A 14,062-nucleotide genomic window follows, 5' to 3' on the forward strand; every position below is an offset into this window, starting at 1 on the left:
TAATAAGCACACTAAACCCACCAAAACCAGCAAAACTGTACGAGCTATTTGTAACACTGAAATACCACTATCAGCACTCTGTAACATGGATAAGCATAAATATATAAATAATAGCCCTAGCCACAAATGGGCGGATGGACACTTGAGGTATAGTTGCAAAAAACAGGTTCAGAAAAACATGTGCAAGTAGTAAAATCTGCCAGATAAGAATGAAGGATTTGGAGCAGACAAGAACAATGTGTGGTAAAATCAAAAGCATTCAGCAAAAGAAATGGGAAAAATGTCTGAGGGACTATAATAATCCTGTATAATAAAAGAAGCCAAAAGTCCTGATATCAAAAGCAGGTGAGACCTTTTCTTTTGGGGAAGGTTCAGAGGAGCATAAAACATCAACAGTGAGTGAGGACAGGAGGATAAGAAAAGCCACAGCCCACTTAGGTCCTGGCTTCCCTGTTTCATGAGCTCTCAAGTCTGATAACCTTGATCTCACTGACTAAGGACCGTCACAGAACGTATACTTCAATGCTAACTAGAAAGGTGTAAGTTTTGTGACATTGTACACTCATTGCTAATTTAAGACGGATTTGTGAAGGACTAACTGTTTTGAGTATGTAGTGATGATGATTGATAGGGACTGTCAATGTGTATTCTTACTGAATATTGATACAGTAAAGAGGTTTTGAAGTTTGAAACTGGCATGATGCTTATAAGCATGCCTTTCAGAACCATCTCTCATTACCTAACAATATATTACTCAATATATTCTGTTGTACCAAAGCACTGTTTTTTAATGCAAGTGAAAACAATGAAGCTACATAAGAAATAACAGCTACTGGCTCTACCAGCGCTGGCTGTGTACTGACTCACCTTTTGAGTTGGTTTTCCCATCTCTCCTTCTCCGTCTTGGACTCTCTTTTGTGTCAAGTAGCTCAGAGTCTACTTATCCTGCTCTGAAACAATAAATGTCTAAAGCCCAACAAGCCAAAATGTGGTTTATTTTCTCTTTTATACATTTTGAATGAGATTGATGTACATTGCAAAGGACTGATGACAGGGTGTAAAAGCTTTTGACAATTAAAAAGAAACCTAAACAATAGGATACAACAAAATAAAGCCAGGAACAACCTGTTTTGTGAATGGACTATCAACATCATCACTTTTTCCAGATTTGAAACATGAGACATTCTATACTGAATATCTATGTCCTGATACTCTAAGTTAAACTGCTTTGCATAAAATTACCTTGAAATGACATGGGCAAATACATCTGTTCTAGTGCACATTTCAGTTATAGGTTTCAAGCTTGTGAAAGATAGAGATTGTCTGCTTCATTGGGCCCATGAGAATAATATTATTTAACCCATTCAAACTATAATACAAAATCATGATTTATGCTCTAAAACCCCTAAACTACCTATTGATGGAATATGCTGCTTTCTACCATCACGCTAATTAAAGTGTTACTGAGATTAGGAAATGTCCTCTGTATTGCGGTGACAGAAGATGCAGGTAAATTGAATTTCCTTTCTGATGGTGCTAGGTAAAAGATAATTGACCACTTGTTATTCCTAGGTGTCATGTAATGCTAGGACAACAAAAAAAGTCTATAATGAACACACTGTCATCAAAGACAGATTTAATCCAAAAAGAAGATACAGAAATTTAAAAAAAAAAGTCATGAGGGAGAAAGTAAGCTCTCCTCAGGAAAACATTGCAATAAACGTCTAGATCTACACTGCATATATATACAAACTAACACATGTGTTTGGTTTATTCCATTTATTTTTCAAATATGCCATAGCTGTCTCCATGCACATAATTTGTAGCACTGTAACATCTTAAAAGCAAATATTGTTATACCCTAAAGTTTTCAGATGAAAGACAACACTGCAGTTTTGTTGAACTGATCCTCAGAGGTGTTGCTCTTATGACTAAAGTATTGCTTTCTAAAAACCACATAAATCAGAAAAGTAAGTTTATGAGAATTTATTTTTAGTTTTTTTGAGAGTAAAAGGCAAAATAATGAGGTAAAATAAAAGGAAAATAAATAAAGATTCTTAATGAGAAGTAGAGTCCATGTCTTTAATTCTGAAACATCAAAGGACTTCCAACTGATCCCTCTGTTTTCAATGGCCAAATGCTCAGTAACATCAGTAGCAGGGAATGAAATATTTTCATTGCATAGCTGTCCTCTCTGAAGTGACTTGATACTTCATTTCTAAGATAGCAGGGTTCAGTACTACAAGGTGGCATTACAGAACAGGGCATCTAAAATCTACTATTCTCAACTGCAAACTTACTTTTTAAAACACCATATATTGTAGTGAGTGGAGTTAGTAGGCTGGAAAGTTATTTGCTTTCCCTGAACAATTTTTTCAATAGTCCTTTGCTTGCTTTTTTTGTAAGTTTTGCTTCACAGATGTACAGCATATGTTAGTTCTCTAACATGAGCTGTTATTTTTTACTTGTATGACAGGGATGATTCCAATTGCCATCTCTTTCAAGCAAGCGCTGTTTTCTTACTGTATGCTTGTACAGTAGCTAGAACAATTGGATCCTGTAGGAGCTATGGCAACACAGATAAGCAGACACAGCCCTGCCTTCCCTCAACTTACACTTTTGGGTTAGTGCAAATGTTTGTGCATACTGAGGACTCACACCAATATGAAAAAAGATGCAGCCACAGGAGACACTGGAGTCCAGTAATGGGGATATATACCTAAATGCAGATACTAAACATAACCTAGACATTGTCTACACACTGCCATTGTATAATGTAAATTTTATAGATTCTTCATGCTCTTGTTTGGCCAGCTGGCTGCCAACAAATGGAATGTAATGCTAATATCTTGAGTGGGGAAAGTATTTTCAGTCTTATCTACCCCGGCTATAATTTTAGAAACATTTGTGGTGTCTTCCTCGCTATCTTTATGCCTCTGCTGTTGCTACAAGTTTGGAAAATACAATCAGACAGACTGATTTCAAAGACCTTTTTTAGGATCTCAGCATAAATCATATGTTGCTGTTCTGTCAGCTGAAAAGAACCAAATAAGTTTAAGTACAATACTATGTTCCCAAATATTATTAATTTTCATCTTAAAAAAACCCACAACAACCTGATGGATGTTTCACAGATTATATATGAAAACACATGTTGTCAAGATCTGTGTATATGTGGTCCATGAAATGAACAGAATAGTAAAGATATACATGGATATCCACCAAATGGCTGTATTTTCAAATATATATATAAATAAAATGAGAATCCTTTGGGAAAACTAATTAACTTTATTCATGGAATCACTAAATTTGACTGTGCAGAATCATCAAAGTTGACAATACCTGATAGTACAAGTGGGGTTGCCTCTAGATTGAGTATGTAAGACTGTAAAAATCCTCACTGAGTTGCACAAGCATCCCTTTCCTGCATAAACATTATGCAGAATTGATCATTGATATTCCATACTTCACCAACACTTAGGTAAGCATTACTAGAGAGCTGCATTTTGGTGGTGGTGTTTTACTGGACTGATGTGGTTATCTGCTTTTGACAACTGGTTGTCAAATCTAGATGCAACACTCAGCAGAGGAAAAGGGAAGCCTCGGCTATTAATTTTGATGCATTTCTAGAAATGGAAGAAAATAAAGTGATATTTATTGATAAACAGAATTAAAATCTAGCTTAGCTCCTCCTCTGCAAGCAAACATTCTTTGCAGGTGGTAGAAAAGTCAAACCCCAAATTTCTTCAGTGACTGCCTAAGAAAACCTTCTGTGCCATAAGTATGTATAAGAAATACTTCTTTCTGTATTGTACAGACCCCTATTGTACAGACAGGAGGACATGGGCTCACTGAAGACCCTGTGATCCCTGGATTTTTAACAACATATTTGTGTCACTGGCCATAACCGTGGTTAAGAGCTTCCAGATGGCCCAGAATTGCAGGAGAGATGCAGCAGGGTCTAAATGTCACCTTTGCAATCCTTCTAAATCAACTCTGGTTAATGCTTGCTGACTGTGGCTGAGACTCAGTGCCAATGCAATTTTACACAGAAAATTTGAAAAGCTGGAAATATCTGCAAAGTGAGTCTTGCTAGAAAATCTTGTCTAGGCATATTTATACAATTTTATGTCAGAATTCCATATGTTATTAATCATTGTAATTAGTCCCTTTTGTCAGTAATATCCCTCCCAGGGAGTGTCCCTAGGTACCTTCTCCAAATTGAAATGCTTAATGTCTATTGGCTTTGTAGCACCAACTGCAAACAATTATAAGCTATCCAATGTGTTAGAAATGAAAAAGATAGTATTTTTGTTAGAATAAAAATGTGTTGAAGTTTTCCAAACGTTTTCAAAAACACATGATGGAAAGAAGATGATCTTTTTCCAAGATACTCCTTCCCTCTCCCCCCATTTAAAAATATATTATGGTGTTACAATGAAGTAATCATAAGATGAAACAATGGCAGAAAGATTTAAGCCCTTTTCTAGAAGCAATGCACTGCAGATTTTTAATTATCTGTGGAAAAAAAATAAAAGAAACTACTGTGATGACACTGTAGTGATTCATGCCCTTAAAGTATTGCACGAGATACACCCATCAAAGATGAGTGCTATATTTCCATTCTAACATGTAATTTTCCTGTGGAAACTCATGCTCGATTAAATGCTACTTTTCAGTTATAAATTATAACAATTTAATCTTTTGTTGGTTTATTACTGTAAAATCCGAAGATACATACTGAGTTCTACAGTTTATATAAAATAGAATTGTAATGCTATACAATGACACAGAATAAATAAAAATATACATTGCTCAACCATTAAGCTATATCTCTAATGAGAATCAAAACTCAACTGATCGTAAACAGCAAAACCAAAAGTCTTCAAAGTTTCCAAGAGTCAGAAACCTGGTAGTACCAGAGGTGTACGATTATCTAGTTCTCAAGGAGATTTATGTTTGTACTGGGAGGCATAAAACATTGAAATTATTGGATAGGACACATTTTCCTGACATTCTCTAGGAGCTCCATTATGCTAAAAGTGATTCATTTTTAGCACTCATCATCTGAAGATGTTGTTCACAAGAAGAGAATATTCATTATTTCCATTAAACTCCAGTAAATGTACATATCCCAGCACATGTACAGTCTCCAAAGAAATTTGTACCATCAAATCTAATTTGGCCAGTCACGCAATCTCAGCAAACAAGGTTAATAAGACATTATAAAAATGCTGATGAGTTTCAAGTGAATCCCAAGTCGGCAATCATCACAAAAACTATTACTATTCAAAAATGATACGATGTGAGGTTAAGGTCCCTTCTCCCTCTCTTCCACACTTGTCCGATATATAAGATCTTTTTCAGCATTAGGGATTTTTAACCCATATGTCCAGCTCAACATTCTTCCTAGTAATAAAAGCAAGCATTTTGCATAACATTTATTATCTCCAATTAAGTGTTTGTTTTCTCATGGAATTGCTTCAACAGTTAGTATTCTGTCCGTAAACTCATACTCCTAGCAAGGGCAGCAATTCAACTTATATTAAACAGTAAAAGGTATAAATCCAAACTGCTTCTTTTGATCTTCTAGGCTTTCCTCTTCACTTTTAAGATTTTCAGTCAGCATTCAGGATTTTATTATGTTTCTGTCCTTCAAACAGGACAGTTAAAATTCTGTCTGCAGCAACTTCTTACTGATGGTGTTTACTTCTGCTGTGCCCATAACTGACAGTAAACTAATAGAAGATGGATAGACAGGCAGAGGACACTGGTTTCATATCTGCCCAAAAAAGTAACAATCATGAATGAAAACAAAGTTCCAAAAGCTCTTTTTACATAAAGCTCTTACGAGACTGCAGCAAGTTCCTCTTTTCTGTTAGTGAAAAGAAAGGATTTGAAAACATGAAGAATCCTTTGCTGCACAGTACATTGCCATAGCTGTTACCATTATTTATCTTTAAATAGTCATGAGCAGAATTTGTGAATAGACTCTTCTGTCAGGAAAGGCCAGGTTGTGTTAAGCACTGAACAAGCATATGTCAGGAAGCTTATCATCCAAATGGCAAAAGAAATGGAGAAGTGACAAACATGATCCTCAAAGAACAGTTGCTCAAGAGATTCAGGTATATGCAAATTCGTCAGGAGTAGCAATTACAAGTTGTCACATGCTTGATCTTGCAATTAATTTTATACAATGCAGGATAGCTAGATTTTGAAAAAAAAATTTAAGAGAGTCAATAATAATTACCAGACGACACATTTTTTCCTATAAACTGCTTTTTTTGCCAACAAAGATTGTTTATGAATTTCTGTTTAATTATTAAGATTATTTCAATCAAGACAAAAATATGGGGGGAAATGGAAATAAGTTAAATTGTATTTGCATTACCAACATAAGTTGGTTATTTTTTAGATTTATTATTTGTAATTTTTTATGTTTAGTTACTATCTAGTTTTATTATTTAGTGTCGTGGTTTAACCCCATCTGTCAACTAAGCCCCACCCAGCCGCTCACTCATTCCCCCATAGTGGGATGGAGGAGAGAACTGGAATGCTTAAAGTGAGAAAACTCATGGGTTGAGATAAAGATGGTTTAATAAATAAAGCAAGAGCCGTGCACGCAGGCAAAGCAAAACAAGGAATTCAGTCACTTCCCACGGGCAGGCAGGTGTTCAGTCATTCTCAGGAAAGCAGGGCTCCATCACACGTAACAGTTACTTGGGAAGACAAACACCATCACTCTGAACATCCCCCCCTTCCTTCTTCTTCCCCTGGCTTTATATGCTGAGCCCAGTGCCATATGTTACGGAATATCCCTTTGGTCAGGCGGGGTCAGCTGTCCCGGCTGTGTCCCCTCCCAGCTTCTCGTGCCCCCCCAGTCTGCTCGCTGGTGGGTGGGTGGGGAGCAGAAAGGGCCTTGGCTCTGTGTGAGCACTGCTATAATCCCTAAACATCCCTATATTATTATATTATATAATAATATAATAATATATAGTTATATAAACATCCCTATATTATATATAACAAACATCCCTAAATTATCAACTCTGTTTCCAGCACAAATACAAAGCATAGCCCCATACAAGCTACTATGAAGAAAATGAACTCTGTCCCAGCAAAACCCAGCACATTTAGTTAACCACATTTAGTTTTAAATGTAACTAATATTTTTTTTTATTTACCTGAAAAAAAATGGCTCCTTGAAAATTAAGCAAAATATTTTGATTTAGTCAAATTGTGCATAGTCAAGTTAATTTCTTTCAATTTTTTGTTCTTGTGGGAAAGCTGAACTGTTGTTTCAGTTCGATCCCAAAAGAAGTGGGGCCAAGGTAATTTTAAGGCGTAGCTTGAACAGTGAACCACTACCAATACTTTATTTCTGTATTTTTGCACCACTTGCTCTGTGAATCTGGTGTCCCATTTACTGTCAAGCACTTTGTATCATTAAGTAAAAGTGATTTCTTCTCAGCCTCTAGTGGTTTGTTCAGCTAGTGCAAAGTTGAAAACCTCACATACATGAATGAATAGTGTATGTCTGAGCTATACCATGTTTCAGAGAAAACACAGGACAAAATTCAATATCAAATGGAATTAATTCCTTACTTTCCCAGACTATTGTTGTATAGGATCATTCACAGTTATCAAGAGAATGAGTTCTCTCTCCAAATAATCAAGTTTCTTGCATGATCTTTCCGTACCCTTCCTTTTTTTCATATCAGTTTTCTTTGACTGATCTTTTTTGTGAGGTTTGTCTCTCAACCTGTTTCCTAATATCCCATGAATTTATACTAAAGTCTATATCCCAGTCACAGATCAAGTACATCTAATTCTTCCTGTCAAGGAAAGATGAATTCATAAAAATGTAATTACATCCAGCCTGAAAAATGTCCCGAAGTACCTTCCCATCCCTCAAAGATGAATTTCTGTGTGATAAGATACTGTAGATTTTCCAGAGTTACAAAAGACAGTTAAAAAATTACTGTTGCTGTGTTTTGTGACATGACATCACAGTGGCCAATTTCCTTGTGTTCACTAAGTAATTTTCAAACACTATCTCTTTTCAATACATGCTATCTACTTAACAAGAGGAAACTAAACACTGATTTCTTAGTGTATGTCTGAAAGTAGATGAGGAGTCATTTGGACAGCAAGAGATTTCATCCAAAAAGAAACAAGAAAATCTGTGCTATCTTAAAGAATCCAATCATTTTTCTTAATTTTCCTCACTGTGAGCTTTTACTCCACATGAACAGTTTTCCTTTGACACATGAAACTCTCCTGCTCTTGATGCCTTAACTCCTGGCAGAATCCACTACAAAACAAATTCCATGAAACAGCTTTGACAAACTCAATACAACTGTTGCAGCAACTTTCTACTTAGCTCACTAACAAATTTTCTGCATTTGGTTTTGACTTTGATTTCTTTTTAACTTACACATTGTTCATTAAACGCATTTGTGACTGTAGCAGCAACAATGCAGAAAGATGCAAAGACACTGGGAGTCCTCGTGTTGTATGTTGCTGTGTTTTTACCAGACTGACTCAGCAACTGTGGTCTGAACAGTAATGGAGCCTGACAGCATGTTATAAAACAAAGCTTTGATGCAGCAAGAAAGGAGCAACAACACACCCATAGAGCAGCTAACCCAAACACAGGGTCATAAGCAACGCCAATGGCTCTGGTGGGCTGCCAGGGACACCTGGTGGCTGGGTCATCTGGCAGCAACACCCAATCATGCATACTTTTTGAATGCACTTAAGAGTCACATTGCCTCTTGGGTCCACAAATGGTAATGTGATATGAAAGAATCATACCTTACATGGAATTACGTGGGCAGCATCCTCCTTGTGCTGCCAGTGTCAGACAGGGGGCAGGCTGTCAGGAGGCAAGGTGTCAGCAACTGTACCACACCTCTATCAAGGGATAAAATTAGTGTGTTTCATAATAAATGAGGATGTGAGTTGTGTGTCCCCTAGCATCACCATACTTCAGCACCCGAGGCTTGATGCTTTTCAAATTTGCCAGTGCTGGGGGTCTAAACCCCTGTTGGTCTTCCACACAGCAGAGAAGGATCAGCTGGATCCTGCTGTGGGAGGTACACTGCAGCTCTCCATCACTTTAGGTTATTTTTTTCTTAGGATGGAAAACAGGCTTTTAGACTTTCATGTTTTGTCTTCATACACGTTTCATTCACAGAATCCCATTTCACTAAAAATATGCAAGAGGTCTTGTCTAAGAAAACTGTTAAGAACTGGAGTGTGTAAGAGCTGGAATACATAGACCATCATACTCCGTGCAGAAGTCTATGTGTACATTCTGATATTCCACCAATGTCATTATAGCAATAGATCACAAGTATTCATGTATTAAAATCTTTCCTGAAAGTTCTTATTGTAGGTAATGTCACTGATGTGGATGTCATCACCTAACAGTTCAGGTATATGAATTAGCTTCTTTAAAATGTTTCTAATAATATTGATCTGATTTGTTATACTCTAGGAAGTTTTATACTTCAACCACACGGTTCTGGATAGTTCTGGGAAAAAAACTGTGAACAAGGAGAAGCTTCATGAAACTTTTATATTCTAGCCAAGACAGAGATTCAACTTCTAGAGACTTCCTTAGTTAAACTCCTGGTTACTGATGAGTTCAGCATGAGACTGTAAGAGTGGTCACTGTGGTAACACAGGTGAGCTTCAGCTGTGAGCAGCACTGCTACTGGTATGGCCAACTCTTATCTTTTTGTTTCCTGTCCAAAATTCTCATTGTCTTTGTTAAATGGAAAACAAAGCTTTTTCATGTAGCTAAAACATCCAATGCTTTTGACGCAGAACGCACTTTGCATTGATATTTGTTCATATAAAATATTATTCATGTGTGTTGCTTCAACTCCAAGACAAAATGGCACATTTCCTAAAGAACTGGGTCTGAGCCCTTCATTTTAGGTATGGGTTCAGACACCTTAACTGATTGTACATGCTTTTCAGGTTGATTGCTGCTCTGTTCTTATTTTCAAGATTATCGTTTGGAAGACATCTGTATGCAGAAATAGATGCTTGAGAACTGGGAACAAATCCATCTTCTCTTTTGCTAAATGCAAGAGAGTTACTGTCATTTAGAGACTGGAAGGTGATGAAAAACATTAAAATACCATCTTGCTGGAGAGATATGTCTTTCACAAGAGTAAACAGTGTCTGACATTGATAATAATCTTATATAATAAAATTACATGGCTAAAATAAAATGACAATTCATACAGAAACATCATTAGTGGTTGAACATTTTTAATCCAAGGTAGAAAGCAGCTGCAGGCTAATCTCATTTTCCAATAGCATTGCTTTAATTCTGGATAAATATCAGTGATACATGGAGTTGTTAATTTGTTTTCAACTTGAACATAACTTGAAGTCAAAATTCAGATTTATATGTCCAGCAATAGGTCCATGAAAACATCAATCACCACAAGTTTGTTATTTTTTTTCAATATTTGTATCTACACAGCTGAGAAAATATTTATGTCCTTCTAAAAATTAAATATTTATGTTCACTAAAATTAGATAACTGCTATCTGTATCATAATGTCTATATGATAACTTCTAGTCAGTGCTGAGAAAAGGCCTAGTATGCTAGGAGGTGTTGAATAAGTACAAGTGAAAAACAAAGGAAAGATGAACGATTTATTATTCCTTGTTTTCTATATTTAAAAGGCATCACTCAATACGGGGGAATACTTCAAATCATATGAAGTACAAAGACAAAATATTATTGCTGTTGAGGTCATACTTCTGGGGGTACAGATATTTGAAAATAACATATGTTTCTAAAAGGTAGCAAGAATAGAACTGAATGAAAGCAGCTTTTTTAGCATCCTTAACACAGAACATTTTCATTTTATACTTTACCTCAGACACCTATGCACCTTACTGATTTGTATTGTCACAGGACATTAGTATCAGCTAAGGTACATTACTTGATTTTTGTTAGACACAAAAAAAAAATAGTATGACAGCTTTCAGGACATTATAGAACATGCAGAGCTATATATAGAAGCACTGACAGCAGTCACTATTTCCTTTACCCTTTCACTGGTGGTACAATATTAAAATTTTTAATTACTACAGGCTAAAAGTTGTTTATGAAAGTGGTCTTTTTATCATCTGGGTTTTAACAAGCACATTTTTCAGTTGCTGTGTCCTGGATGATGGCATGATAAAGGCATTCTCAGTTGCCTTTTGATTATTTATTTAGAGCTGTTCTATTTTTGTTTTGCATTCCACAGGTATATCTTCCCAGATTTTAAGTGACTGATTTGGGGGTTTTCTTTTTTCCACCAGAAAAAATCAAGGATGTGATTTATAAGAGAACACAAATCAACAAAATAAAAGGCTCTAAGTTCCAAGGCTTGAATTTGATTTTCATTTTATTTTAAATTATTTACTAGTTTATTTCTCAGAAATTAATTTGTTCATTTGCAGTTCAATCTGTTTAAATTGAAGAAGTTTGTTCAGACATGCCTGCAATATAACCACAGGAAAAGTTATTGGTAGAAGAATTATGTTGAGAAAGTCACAGTGATATCAGTATGTATGATAAGAAGTCATTTACAGATTTTGTTAATTATCAGTGTTACTTAGGTCATATAATGAATAAAAATGAAACATTAAAAAAAAAAGTGAGAAACTGAACTGTAAGCACTCAGTGTCTAAAGCCAAGATTCACCCTTTCTTCCCTTTTCTATCCCATTTTCCTTCATTGCAAATTGGAATTCCCTAGGGTAATTACTTAATTGGAGCTAAGATTTTACAGATCTAGAGCAACTGCCTTCTCACAGTAGATTAGTTTATTGGTTAAATAATGAGCACAAAGCTCAGTTAGTATAGTAGGTAGCAATTATTTCAAGTATGTCATACACAAACAAACAAAAAAACAACCAAACAAAAAAACCACGCCACCCCCAAAAAAACAAAACCCCAAACCAGGCCTTGACACATAATCAGTAAAAAGACGATGAATGAAAATGGGCTGAAAACGAAATATTTATTTAGAAAAATCTGAACACAATGTATTTTTTCCCTGTGATACATATGCTTCATATTGAGAATACTGCTAACACAGGGACATTTATAGTCTGCAAATTTTGCTAGTGAGGAAAAAAAGGGAGTGCTAAAACAATTATTGACATTCTTAAACTCACAATCCTGGTTCTTCAGATTCTAGTTTAGCCAATGAAAATTATTTTACAGAGTAGCTGATGCATGGGTCTTGGGCATTGAAAAAAGAAACTGTGCACATGTATCTTTCTATAAATATTTTTTCATGCTTGTGAAACTATTCAAGAGAAGAATGAAAGAGCATGCCACTTTTCACGGCTAGAAAACATCTTTTTCTCCTTGATTAAACTGGTTTTGAGATATATCATTTTTTCCCATTTCTTTTGCATCTAGAAGGTGAAAAATCTATGGACAAGTCAGTACTGATTAATATTTCTTGTGCTAAGGTTGTAGACTTCTTCCATTCCTATCCTCTTATTAAAGAAACGGTTGGAATCTCATTAGATTATTGTATTTCATAACTCCTATATAAAAAGGTAGAATGAGAGAGTGAATAAGCAGATGACTGTCATTCTATTGCAACATCCATTCCTTTCTCAATAAATCTTGATTGCCCCAAAATCACAAAATATGAAACAGAATAATGAAACACAGATAAAAACTGAAAGTCAAATCTCTCCAAAGAACTAATTGAACTAATGATACACCATTGATATGGCATAACCAATATCATTGAATGACAGCCTGAATGTGGGAGGTAGAGCTTGGTTTTGAGAAGTTCAAAACTGATTAACAGAGGTTGGGTTTCGTAGGGGTTAGGCTTGTCTGGTGTCAGATTGTTCAGTACTCAGCAGAACACGGACTCAAACATGCAGGCAGCAAGTCCTAAATCCTTTAAGAATTTACACACACACAGACAAAAAAAAAAAAAAAAAAAAAAAAAAAAAGGGAGAAAACAACTTTGTTGCATGGTCCTTTGTTTCTTTATATGGAAAGGAAAAGAAATTATCTGGTAACTGTCATAACATGTAGTTTGGCAACAAACAAAATATTGACTGCAGACAGAACATGCATTTGTGTGTAAGAAACAAGCACAGAAGGAAACAATGGAACTAAAAAAAAAAGGTGATCTGCAGTAAGCCATCAAAGAAACAGAAGAGAGCTAGAGCACACCTGGAAAACTTGTGGGGCTGGAAAACTATTGAATGATCCACAGAGAAAAAAAAGCTGATCCTTCTAGGGGGGAAAAACAATACAGGGAAGGACTAGGAGCAGAAAACTTTGTGAAATGAAACAGACAGACAGAAGGACGGGGGGGGGGGGGAAACAAACTTGGAACAAGTTGGCAACCAGAAACCCACCAAAAAATATTCTCTTGAGAAGTAAGTAGTTCAAGCTGAGAGGCTGGAAGGAAATTAAAGCACAAAGGCCAAAACAAAGGAAAATAACAAAATGGAGAGGGAAAAAGAGGTGGGAAAAGGAATGATGAAAAACAGCAAAAGGAAAAAAGATGCAGAAGGAAAAGGCATAAGACAAAAGAAGGAAAAGAAATAAGAGCAAATATCCCAAATGTACAAAACTAAAAGTAATGCTTCAATCATTTGGCATAAATTACTTCTAAAACACTAGAGAAAACAATCATTAATTGGTCAGAATTCTTCTAGAGGATGAGGGATTTTTAAGAACTACATGTGGCTTTAAAATTAGTTTCAATACATAGTATCCCTTCTGGAGATAAAGATTTGCAAAACGTATGTAGCATTAGGACATAATGCTGAGAGTTAAATGTGAATATTAATACTTGATGAAAAAAAGATAGAATTACAATTAAGATCTTTTGTACATCTTTATTTGCAGTTATAAGTTATCTAAATTACTGTAATATTTATCTAAATTCTCATTCTCTTCTTTGTATCTTCTTAATACATTGATTCTGGACATGTGAGATGATAAAACAGATGTATCTTTTTCTGTTTCAACATAATATTGTGGACTTCCCATGTGCAAA

Source organism: Falco rusticolus, chromosome 3 (genome assembly GCF_015220075.1).
Source record: "Falco rusticolus isolate bFalRus1 chromosome 3, bFalRus1.pri, whole genome shotgun sequence".
Lineage (NCBI taxonomy): Eukaryota > Metazoa > Chordata > Aves > Falconiformes > Falconidae > Falco > Falco rusticolus.